General features: G+C 35.9%; 1 protein-coding gene across 1 annotated transcript in view; it reads left to right on the top strand.

Annotated features, from left to right (window-relative positions):
* The window catches only part of LOC113066083 (potassium voltage-gated channel subfamily B member 2), a 99838-nt gene that overhangs the window by 13930 nt on the left and 73486 nt on the right, over nt 1-12422 (top strand). The window lies entirely within an intron of this gene.

The raw sequence follows: 12422 nt of genomic DNA on the forward strand, positions 1-12422 counted from the left end.
CCCCCACTGCACTGCTGTTCACGCGACGCTCCTACTTGACACTCACGCACTTCTTCTGGTCCTGGTGTGAATGCACTCATTGATTAAAATGGACGCCGAAAAAAAATATACGCTGCTCGCGCGCCACTCACGCTTGCGGTGTAAAAGAGGGGATGCAGCACTCAGATTCAAAGAAGTTCTACTTTTTAAAAATATGTCTCTAGACCTTGCATTTTTGTCATTGCCGCTTTTCATGTTTTAAAAAAATCGCATTCTGATTGAATGGGGCTTATGGCATTTTGGAAGACGTTCTTCAGTGTCTACTGTTGCTAATTTTACAGGTAAAAATAGAAAAGCTTGACTTTTTATTATTCTTATTTGGTCCACATTTGTTGTTGCTTAAACAGGACAATTCAAGATTCAATACTGTCAATCCCAAAATTAGACTGTCAGAACATGCTCTGTAGATTGAGATCCTGTCAGACAAACTTCTGTTTTTTCTTTTGTATGATCTAAGACATCATGACCAAATGTCAGTCTGTAACTCCCCCTGAAACTGCATTTTTCCCAAGGTGTGGGAAGACGTGAAATCTTTCAAGTCCTGTCATCTTTCATGCATGACAAGACACGGTGTCATACTGGCACCTGATGTAGCACTTCTATATTTGGCCATAGTCTATCATGCTTGTGATGCTGTATGTGTTCCTCCAGGTGTCCATCGTCAGGGGGCAGAAGGTGTGTTGTGACCACATCCTTCACAAACACTCAGATGATTGATGAATTCATTGTCTTGGTGAAACATCAAGTTAGATCTCAGCAGTATCCTTTGGGGTTTCGTCCTTGCTAGCAAAATAGACGAAACAGCTGATACGGAAGTGAGAGGCTAGCAAATGCAGGAATCATAATTAACAAAATTTTTCACCCCTCTCTGTGAAGAAAGACCAGTGTTTGCAGTGTTTCCATGGAGATCTGGAAGGGTTTGGTGCACGGGTGTGAGTCTGACTGCTATCTTAAACTAATGACAGAGCACAATTCCACTAACCAGCTTGGAATAAAAACACCATCATTTAGAGCAATAACGTGCATAAAACAAAAAGGAAAAGGGCTCTTATTCTTGATTATACTTTATTTATAAGTATACTTTATTATAATTTATTTTTATTTATTTTTATTTTTATATTATTTATTTATATATTTAATATGTTAATAAAATATATTTGTTTCCTCGTTTTTAATGATGGAATAAAATTTGGATACTGAGCCACCAAAACAATGCTTGAACAGGTTCTGCAGCCTGCTTGAAACTTGAAACATCTGATTAAAAGAGGAGCTCAGGTGTGTATCTGAGCATTTTTTGATACTCATTGTATTTAATCATTTTTAGCATTTTTTTAAACCACAGATTTGATTTGAAATAAGGGAAAATGTTACATTTATATATAAAATGCCAGATTTGGTTGCTTGACAACTTGACAATAAATTGATGATTTTGTTACATATAGTAATTTTAGTCACTGTTTGTTTTATAGATAATTTTAGCAGTAGTCATAAAAGTAATGTGTATTGTAAATGCATTTTCTTTAAAATTTCATAATCTTTATAATAAGGGAATTCATTTGCTTATAACTTTTTAACAATATTTACATTAAAATTGCACATATTGTCTAGTTTAAGGTATAATTTCTTTAGCATTAATTCTAAGATATTTTCAGTAAATGTTTAAAAAATGTAGAAATAATTGTAACCTAATTTTAAGGTAATTAATATTCTTCTAAGAAATGACATTTCACAGTAAACTTACATGTATTCTATAAGTACAAAATATAACTTTTCATTCTATAGTGAGAAGAAATTTACAATTTATTAGATTTTACTGTAACATTTTTACTCTTTTTTTGCTATTGAGATAAATATTTTTGAAACAATGTATTTTCTTATCATATTCATCTCTGTGAGAGTCCAAACGGGAGCGCGAGAGAACAAGAACAGATGATATTACCCAGCAGCCTCCTCAGACCTTTTTTGGCACCTACACTGCCCCATCCACTCTATAACCGACCCATCTGACAAGCATACTTGCAGACATGCAGAACATTTAAGAAGGGATGGACACATTCCAATTCTGTTTAAACAGTAAAAAAAAAATGCAGAATGAAATAAATAATAATTATCAGGTATAGTAAAAAGCCAGCATGGGAAATTCAGAAATGGGGAGAGGTGAGACTGTGCCAATAGTTGGACAAGACATGATTTTAGGGTGGGGCGAGAGACAGTAGAAAAGAGAAAGTGGAGGAGAGAGAGATGTAATACAAACTGTTAGCAAGAGTGTTTCACCAAGCAGCACAAGCCACTGTGGGCCAATGCCAATTAGATGTCCACACAGTTTATTTAGTGTGTGCCTGTGGAAAGCACTGTTACTCTCCTGGGCCTCCACTCCTGCTGTGCCCTCAAAGACCTATGTCCTGATCACATCCACGAAGGTTCGGCTCTTAATGAGCTTAAAGTCAAGGGTCTTGTTCTTGGACCTGACAGAGTCGCTCCCAGCGCCCCATCATGGTCAGAACACCATAACCTCTGTTTAACCGACCTTATAATGCATTTTAAGCGACTGAGGGTTATTGCAATTGTCAAGTTAATAACACGAGGATGCAGTGTCTGTGGTGCTAGGGATGTTTGGTGAGCAAAGGTAAACTTTTGCCATCTGACTGCTCTTCCTCTGTCCTTCCTGTTTGTCTTTGTTAGTCTCCTCCCACACGCTCGGAGCTGCAGGTGCTATTTTTCCACACAGTATTTGGCACCGTAGTAGGCTATTTGTCTGAATTCAGTGACTGCTGGAATATTGCCTTTCTTATTTGTTTGACATTGTGATAAAGCAGGGCTGGATCAGCAAGGACCAAGGGGCTCAAAGAAACTCCCAAACCACTAAATGGTAAAAAAAAAAAAAAAAAGAAGCTATTTCTCTGACAAGCATTATAGTCATGTAGATAGTGAAAATCTAGATGTATCATATTATCCTTAAATGCAATGAATTTAACTGATGAATACCAAATGATTTCATGTAATGTTTCTCAATTTAATAAAGCAACACATCTTCATTCAAGTTGTTTTTTTTAAAAGGATTTTTCAAATACAACAATTCAAATCTTTGTCTGAGATTAATTCTGTTTTGATTCATACGTATTGATGTATACTCTCAATGTCCTGTAGGATAATACGGATTATAGTGAGCTTTAAGAAAAGTAGAAGGCAAAAAAAATCTTTCATTTTCTGCATCTATCATTATTTCAGTATTTGTTTATTCACATTTACATGAGTCAGTTTCAAATGGCATTTGCTTTTAATCTGGGCTGCAAACCAGCCTGAACAGTTGGCATGTTCAGAAAATGACCTTAATATACACTTTCTCCTTGTCACTTAGAAAGCTATTACTTGATAACTCAAATAAAGAAGATAATTTCACATTTACAATGCACTTATAGGGATATGTCCTTTTCATTTTCAAATAAATACAAAAAAACAAAATTTTTTACCATATGAGGACTGAGTGGTGAAGAAACGCTACTGTAAATGCACTGATTGTATGTTGTGTATACAATTGACTTGATATGATAAACTTTAAGATGCGTCTACGATGCCTTAAATTGATCAAAGGTTACAGTATAGACATTTATAATATTACAAAAGATTTCTATTCATCAAAGAATCATGAAAAAAAAATTTCAACACTGATAACAATACAAAATGTTTCTTGAGCACCAAACTGGTTTGTTAGAATGATCTCTGAAGGATCATGTGACACTGAAGACTTGGAGTAATGATGCTGAAAAATAAGCTTTCCATCACAGGAATACATTGTTATATTAAAATAACAACATATTAATTTTATCCAAATTTTTTGACCAAATTTGATCATATTAATGTTTTACTGTATTTGTGATCAAATAAATGCAGCCTTGGTGAGCAAAATAGAGTTCTTTCATAAACATAAAATAAAACTTACTAGCCCCAAACTTTTAATGGTGGTATATGAGTGGAGGTTGTGTGGAGATTGAGATTGAATTGGGGTCTGAGCTGGTTTAATGGATGGAGACCCCCTGACTACTTACTAATCCTCTTTTACCGTATTACCAAGTCTTACTGCAAATAATTCTGCTACCCTTCTGGGTCAATGTCCCACATTGTTTATCCTAGTCTGGTCAGTCTGTCTGTCTCATGAGTTGATGGTGGCAGTTAATCAATTACTGTGTTTCATGCATCTAATGAAATCTATGAGACTTGTCCGTGTCCCAAGCAAAATTTAAGAGGGTAATAAGACTGTATAACCATGAGACCATATGTTGCTTGTGTTGTTATTTTATTCCATGTGTCTTAAGTATAAGCTACAGAAGGAACACAGAGATCGGAGTACAGCAGGGTTCACCTTTTAAAAAGAAGATACATGCTCCGGCCAAAAACATAGTGAGCTGCCTATAAACAGCATTTGTAGACACAAGTGTGCTCTTATTTGTCTCAAACTGTAGGTAGCAAATTCTATGTAATTTTTAGGACAAAGCAATTGCATTATGCACTGTAAGTGGGGGTGTTTTAAATTTAGTAACAACATGATTGTTTCTGTGCATTTTCACATTTACAATCTATCTGAACGTGATCTGGGACAGAAAATGAACATTTACATTTTAGGTTAGCCTATCCAACAAGCTAAGCTCAATATTTACACATTTGGATGGAGCTTAGGGGAAAATGCATGTTTATTCATGCTCAGAAGCACTTAGGAAAGAGTCCCAGATTTTTAAGAATCATATTTCACTCAGCGTTCATGTGCACTGCATATTCATGTACTTATTGGTGTATTGATTTTGTAACTTTGCTAGAATTAGCTGTTTGCATTATCTCTCTGCAAGGGCGTCATTTTCGAGAGAGCCTGTTAACGAAGTTGCCGACTATGAAAAGCATTTCAAACCAGGCGCTAATGTTCCCTTTATGTTAGCTTACTGTAGACAGCTACCTATATAGGAGGTAGACAGCAAGTGAGCTCATAGGGTTCGTAGACACAGCCATTCTAACTATATGAGGATTCTGAGTAGTTTCTAATTTCAAAGAGAGCAAAAGACTGGTACTAGCAAAATTGCTTGCTTATGATGGTTTTATGTTTCTTTTATGTTTTTTTTTTATTCATTTATCTTTAGCTTTATGAAATAGTGTCATTGTCATTTAACAATGCTTTATATTAGCTAAATATAAGTGATCTGTCACTTTCTAAATGTTATCAGTTACTCTGTTAGCTAAGATTTAGGTAAGTTAGTTACATTGAATAACAAATTGCAAGTTAGCTGATCACTCTGTCCTGTGCTGTTTTCCAGATGCGTTTTGACCATAGAAATGCATTATTTACTGCTGTAAAGTGCCATACCTGGCAGATGTTTTCCAGATATGCTTTGCAGGCATGATTAATTAATATCAGATTTGTTGTTGATTATCTTCACTATCGATTTTTCACAAGTTTGTAGTTGGTGCAGCCATGTACTTTCTTGTGTTTGATATTTTAACATATAATCTCTTTGTTTAGTCCAGCGAAGCCTTCAGTGTGGATCAGTCAGCATTTATATGTTCCACTGAAAGCATCTGAGCACTTTAGACTGAAATATTGATGGGAACGACATTCACTACAAAGCAATAGAGCGCTGCCAGACAGAATTTGAAGTTTGTGAACAAAAATGGAAAAAAGGGAATATCAAACTCAAAGCGGAGGAGTACTTTCAAAGAGAAATGTTCTGACCACAGTGATTGTGAATGACTGGGACGGTCAGTCTGTTGGGTTGCTTTCAGGACATGTAAAGTCCCTGTAAGCCCATGTTTAACTCTATGAAGGATTCCTGTAATAAGGGAATTGGTCACAGCAGACGGTAGAGCACTATCAGCTTTATAAGTCACAAGATCGTCCCTCTCTACTGGTATAAAATTCGACCCAAGATTTGTCAGAGATTTATCCTGTCTATAGTCAATGATGATGTATTATGTGTAGTTAAAATCCTCCCAGACCGTGCTGGGTAAGTTTAAGCACCTTTGGATTTGAAGGTCATGGTTTTGATCCCCGTGCCTGATTGATTCAGATCGAAGCCTGTCTTGAGGAATGAGGAGGCCACAAGGACCAGAGACCTTTTGCTGAATGAGCAAAAACGAATATTTATATTTTATTTTAGCTTTATTTCAGTTAAAGAAAATAACATGTTTTGTTGGTTAACACTGCCTTTGCTTTCATCTAGCACTCAATTAGAAACTTTGAAATCTTTTAAAACACTAATAATTTAATAACTTGAATGATTTAGCAAACCTCAAAATAAATTTAAATTTCCCATAATGTAAATTATCATGATTTGATATCTAAGTTCACTTAAAATTATTATATTAAGATTTAGACTAAATAGTACAAATAGTATTTTTTTTTTGGCCATACAAAACTGGTTATTTTTGAATTGATGCATCCCTCATATTCTTTTACTTTAGCACCAAAAATATTTTTGGCTTTGTTTTTGAGTTGTCACTTAATGTCCAAGTTTGGCTCCTGAAGCAAAAATGCTGTCCCAATGCTTCATTGCGATACAGCCTTTATTTTATTTCAAAGGGGGATGACACACACCCACAATATATATTTTTTAAAATATTGATGGTATCTATCTATCATCTTCATATTACCTGTCTTTCCGTGTCAGTTCTAAAGATTAATCTCTGGAACCTTTGCCTTCTCCATTTCTAAATTTGCCTGCTTGAGGTTATTCTTGTCTCGTATCTCTTCGCCATATCTCCTATACCTGTCCTCTTTCCACCCACACACCCATCTTCTCTATCCCACAAACTAGTGCAGCTCTGCCCTCTCATGTAATGTGGTGACAAGCCCAGGACTCTCCAAGGAGTACTGAGACGCTGCTGAATACCGCACAGTGTCATACTGTCAAACGTTCACAAAGAAATATGCGAGATGAAATGATTGTCTATGATGCCTTCATGCTGTGTTGGCTGTTTCAAGTAAATCATCTCTCCTGCTAGTCTGCTGCATGGCCCTCAGTTACTTCTGGGGAAAAGCTAATCCAAACAGTCATATTTTCAGGAAATATGTGTTTCCGTATGGCAGTCACCATACCAATGTTGTTCATTGCCATATCATAGGTGAATGATGAAAGTGACATACAGCCAAGTATGGTGACCCATACTCAGAATTTGTGCTCTTCATTTAACCCATCCAAAGTGCACACACAGCAGTGAACACACACACACACACACTGTGAACACACACCCGGAGCAATAGGCAGCCAATTACGTTGAGGCACCCGGGGAGTGCCCTAACTCTAACCCTAACCCTAACCCTAACCCACAACCTTAGGATTAGGAGTCAAACTCTATAACCATTAGGCCACGACTTTCCCGAATGGTTACTTGTACATGGTGCAATGCGATCGAGGAAGGAGAATGCAATCTCTGCCAGGTCCTAGAGTATTCTGAAACACCACCACTGCTTGGGTGTCTCAGGTGTCTCTCTTTACCTCACTGAACTCTAAGTGACAGGCTTCCTTTTCAGGAGTGCAAGTCACTCAACTCCATCTGACGCCACCTTTTAAGATGTCTTAAGCAAAAGAGGCAATGAGTGGTGTGCCTGCAGTAATCCTTCTATTTTCAGTTCAGTTTCCACTGCAATAAGTCAGAATTAGACTGCAGTAGATGATTTTTATTTATCTTTATTATGGAAAAGGGCATATTGAATTGAATTGGAGATCACACAGCCCTAGATGGAGTGTAATGATGACTGGAGGAAATTTTAATACGTAGAATGTTTGGCACAGAGGTGTAACCAGACAGCAGACATATGAATATTAAGGTGTATTAAGCTTTATACATATATTAAGTTATACACAGGAACTATAATTAATAATAGGAAACTAGGAATATTAAGTAATGTCTATGATATCATGGTATTCTGGTATTTAAAAAAAAAACTAGAGGATACTACAGTATGATCATAATTTTACTAATTTCAATACTTCACCCATGTAGACAAAGTGCTGCAATTCAGCAAAAGCATGACATTAATTACTAAATGTATTTATTATAGGTATTTTTGGTGGAATTTATTTATCATAAAAGCTGAAGTAAAGAAGGCTTGGTTTGTTAATTGTATTATTATTATTATTATTATTATTATTATTATTATTATTTTAATGAAGTCTGTTATGTTTACCGAGGCTGCATTTATTTGCTAAAATTCAATAAAAGTAATTTTGTGAAATACAGTACAGAATTTTAATAATTGAAAAAAAATGTATTCCTGTGATGTTTTTCATTCGTTCTTAGGGATTAAAAACAAAATTTAATTGGAATATAAATCTTTTGTAATATTATAAATGTCTTTTCTATCACTTTTGATCAATTTAATGAATCTTGAATTTTTATATATGTATGTAACTGATGAGACCAGGCAGCAATAGCATCTTTGTTGCATATACTTGTAAATATTATTTAAGTCTGAGATTAGTCATGAATCACTGATAATGAAATATTGACAGCCCTCATTTAATTTCATTTCGTCAGTCTCTCAAGACCATTATATGTATCTTAATATATTGAGTATTCCCGCTTTTCTAAATCCTCTCAAAAACGTACACCCAAAATGTATGTTTACTTTCAGGAGGTGTAAAAAAAAAAGAAGCTATAAAGAGACTGCGACTAGTAATTCAAACCCTCTCATAGCCTTGTGCATGTTATCTTATAAGATGTTTATCATTGCATATCTCATAATGCTCCATTCTCAGTGGAAATTAATCCAAGGCAGTTACAGCAGGGTTTTTCCCGCCAAGTTTCACTCCACTAGCCGGCGCAGATGATGTCTAATGTGTTCTTCATGGTGAAGCACCATGCGGAAAGAGTCCATTAGCAGTGCACCACAGCGGAACGTCCTTGCTATGTCAGCCCGACAGGGAGGGCAAGACACTTCTAAAACAAACCAATCTGAAAGGCATTACCCATGATCCCTGTGTTGCCACAGAGGGAACAAGGTCCATATGATACTGTAAATCAGGCCACAGAACCATTTGGCACCAAACAGAGCCACTTTTTAATAGCAGTTGCCTTTTCAAGCACATTCTGGACTAGCTGGCCCCTTTACACACCCAATTGTAATTAAAGGGCTGATCTGAGATCAGTATGGATGGTAAACTGAGCCACTCCAGGCATCCTGATGCGTATGCGTCAGCTGAATCATCACCTGCTGCTGCTGCTCATCGCTGTTCACAAAGGGCTTAGAAGCAGAAAATAGCAGATAGGTCATCAGACAGGAAGGGTTTTAATATCAATGTGTAGCTTAATCAGATATGATCGGCTCTTCTGACACTAGTGGCTGATGTTACACTCTGTAGTAGTCACTGCGAGATTATTGCAGGACATCAATGGCTTACAACAGGAGTTGTATCTAATTCAAGAACAAAACAAACTGTACTATTGAAAAGAATGAATACAAGATAATATGCGATATGACTGGAAAACTACTTTGAAAGACAATAGTCCTGATATCAAAACTGGCAAGCAAGTATACTTTATTTTTTTGCATTGGGATTTAAAAAAAAGTCTTAATGTAAGAGTTATAAGGCATGAGCCAAAACTACCAGCTATGAGGTGAATTGCAACATTAAAAGCTTGCAGTGCATTTTGTTTGAAGCATATATACGATACTGCTTTGGTGTAATAAATAATGCAGAACTTGTCTACCTTATGAATAGCCTTGGAGTACATAAACGATGCTGTAAAATGTTTCCTCAGTAGGCAGCTCACTGCATTTTGGAACAGAGCAAATGTTTATGTGCAACTTGTTTACAAAACCTAGCTCGTTGCAGACGTGTTTGTCTAAAAAGAACATTTTCGAACATTTGGATGCTCATATTGGGTTCAGCTGGGAATTTTCCATTCCGTCCCCACTGGTTGTGCTTGTTCTATTCTGTAAATTATCAGGAGTGCGTTTAAGATCTTTCAAAACGAAACCTTTGCTGGTGATGTAATGATTTACTTATTCTGCAGATCTCTGCGGCCGTCCTCCTCGTCGAGAGCTGGTCATTATTTTTAGACATTCAGTGAAAGGATAAAAAAGAAGTAACCAAGACAACCGTGAATTCCATCCACAGGCAGTAGTATAGGCAGTTGGCCGTGTGATCACCTTCAAATAATTTTCGCAGGGAATGAAGAGATAGCCTACATGTCACATCGTTCTTTTTATATCACATTTTACATTTGTAACAGGGACGTTGATGAAATTCATGGGGTGCGACCACAATTTTTTGGGGTGGTCATCAACTATGAGGCCTAGGAAGTGTTTCCTGCTGTCCCATGGAAAAATGGTTGTGCAAAAAGTAATTACATCAATTATGAATCCAGTAATGAACATGTATTGCTCAATCTCTCAAGTGATATTTGACCAAATGAGGCGGAACCTCCCCCTGTGCGCTTCATATTTGGCTAATAATATTTGACACTGGACTCTGCATATTTGTTTGACTCTTGACCACGGATGAGGGATGAAGGAGACATGTGGCTAATGAACAATAAAAAAGGGCAGAAAAATATGATTCGGGCCATTGGTCTGCTGATTAGAAGACTATTTTAAAAAGAGTGATTACACTCACAGAGTATGCAAGTTAATTAAAGTGAACTTGGCAGAACGTTGGCATCATGGAAAGGACGAGATTCTTAGAAGGCTATGTACTCGGGTTTATGTCCCTGACATTTCATAGAGTTACCTGATCAATGCCAATCCCTCATGAGGTGGGGCACCTGGCATCTCTTAACATAATTGATGTTCACCTGTTGTTATCACATTTCAGTGGATTCAGCCACCAAAATATCTACTGAGTGCTGCTCATAAAGGTTGTGTTTTGATTCTTGACCTTCTAATATGCATCCGATGTATCTTGCATTGTATATGACATTTTGATTAGCCATAAATGTGTGTTCTGAAAGTCATGATCATTGCCACATCTTTAATGACATTTTAGCTATTTTAGGTAAGAGCATCTGTTGTATTGTAAAATGAAATAGAAATTATGTGGTGGAAATGAATAAATTACTTTTTGCATGATTTAACAGTCAAAATATTTTACTGTACGTTCACAATACAAATTTAATATATTTATCTCTTAGTTTAAAACAGTTTTACAAGTAATAATTCATCGATTTTTACATTTTCGTATTTTATTATTGAAAGTCTGGGTTCAGCCTGATCTCACGGCAATTTGTACATATTTGACTAATTAGCTTATTATTACGAATACATACGACCTTACTCGTACAAATTCATACGATTTTTGCTAAATTGTACATATTACACACCTAACCCCACTCCTAAACCTACCCATCACTCAAATCATACAAAATCGTACAAGTGAGGTCATACGAATTAACCACCTCGAAAAAACCCACCAATTTGTCCTGAGATAGCGTTGGGTTTGGAACAAAAGTCACGAGTCAAACAATAAAACCTAGTACAAAAAGGGCATTTACTACTGTGCATAAAAAAATAAAAAAAAAATAAAAAATACACCACTGTTCAAAGTTTGAGGGTTTTTTTTTATCAGTACTGCATTTATTTGATCCAAAATACTGTAAAAATTGTATTATTGTAAAATAGTATTGCAATTATTATTATAATTATGTTTAAGTTGTGCTGCTTAATATTATGTTTCTTTTTTTTTCTTGATTATTAGTGAATAGAAAGTTAAAAAGAACAGCATTTATTTAGAATGGTATTCTTTAACTGTATTAAATTACTTCATAAAATTACTGACCTCAAATTTATGAACGGTGTAAAAATCTAGATGTGGGACATAAAAGTCGAAGGGACCCAATTACACATCCTGTGTAATAATTCTATAATTTTGTTGTATTATTAATAAGGATCAGACTTTTAGCTCTTTGGTGGTTTTGAATGATTCCTAATTCCCACTTTTACACATTTTCCTGGTACCTCAAGAGTACATGAGAGTGTTTAAGATTCATTTGACCTCTTTGATGTGCTTTGAGTTGTTCTTCTCCTCTTATTCATTAAAACATACTGTCCTGCATAGGTCTGTTGTTCCTTACAGAAAGGGCTTGTCCTGTTTAACATTTCAGTTCACAGATGTCATTAGACTCATTGTACGAATCAAACACGACTGTCTCAAGCTCTTGTTACCTGGTGAGAAATGCCATCCTGCCTGTTTAAAAAAAACATCCAGAAACATGACTTGTTTGACCTTTTCTAATAAGCTCAATGTACATAATGACATTTCATCACTACAGTGGCAACATCACATTTAGTTAAAATTTCTGAAGAGGTGAAATGAAAGGCGTTGGTTGTTAAATCCACCTCCTGCGGTGAAGATTCAGCTGCTGTTGCATTTAAGTTCATTTGCATTTCCCTTATTTTACAA

This window comes from Carassius auratus, chromosome 49 (assembly GCF_003368295.1).
Source record: "Carassius auratus strain Wakin chromosome 49, ASM336829v1, whole genome shotgun sequence".
Lineage (NCBI taxonomy): Eukaryota > Metazoa > Chordata > Actinopteri > Cypriniformes > Cyprinidae > Carassius > Carassius auratus.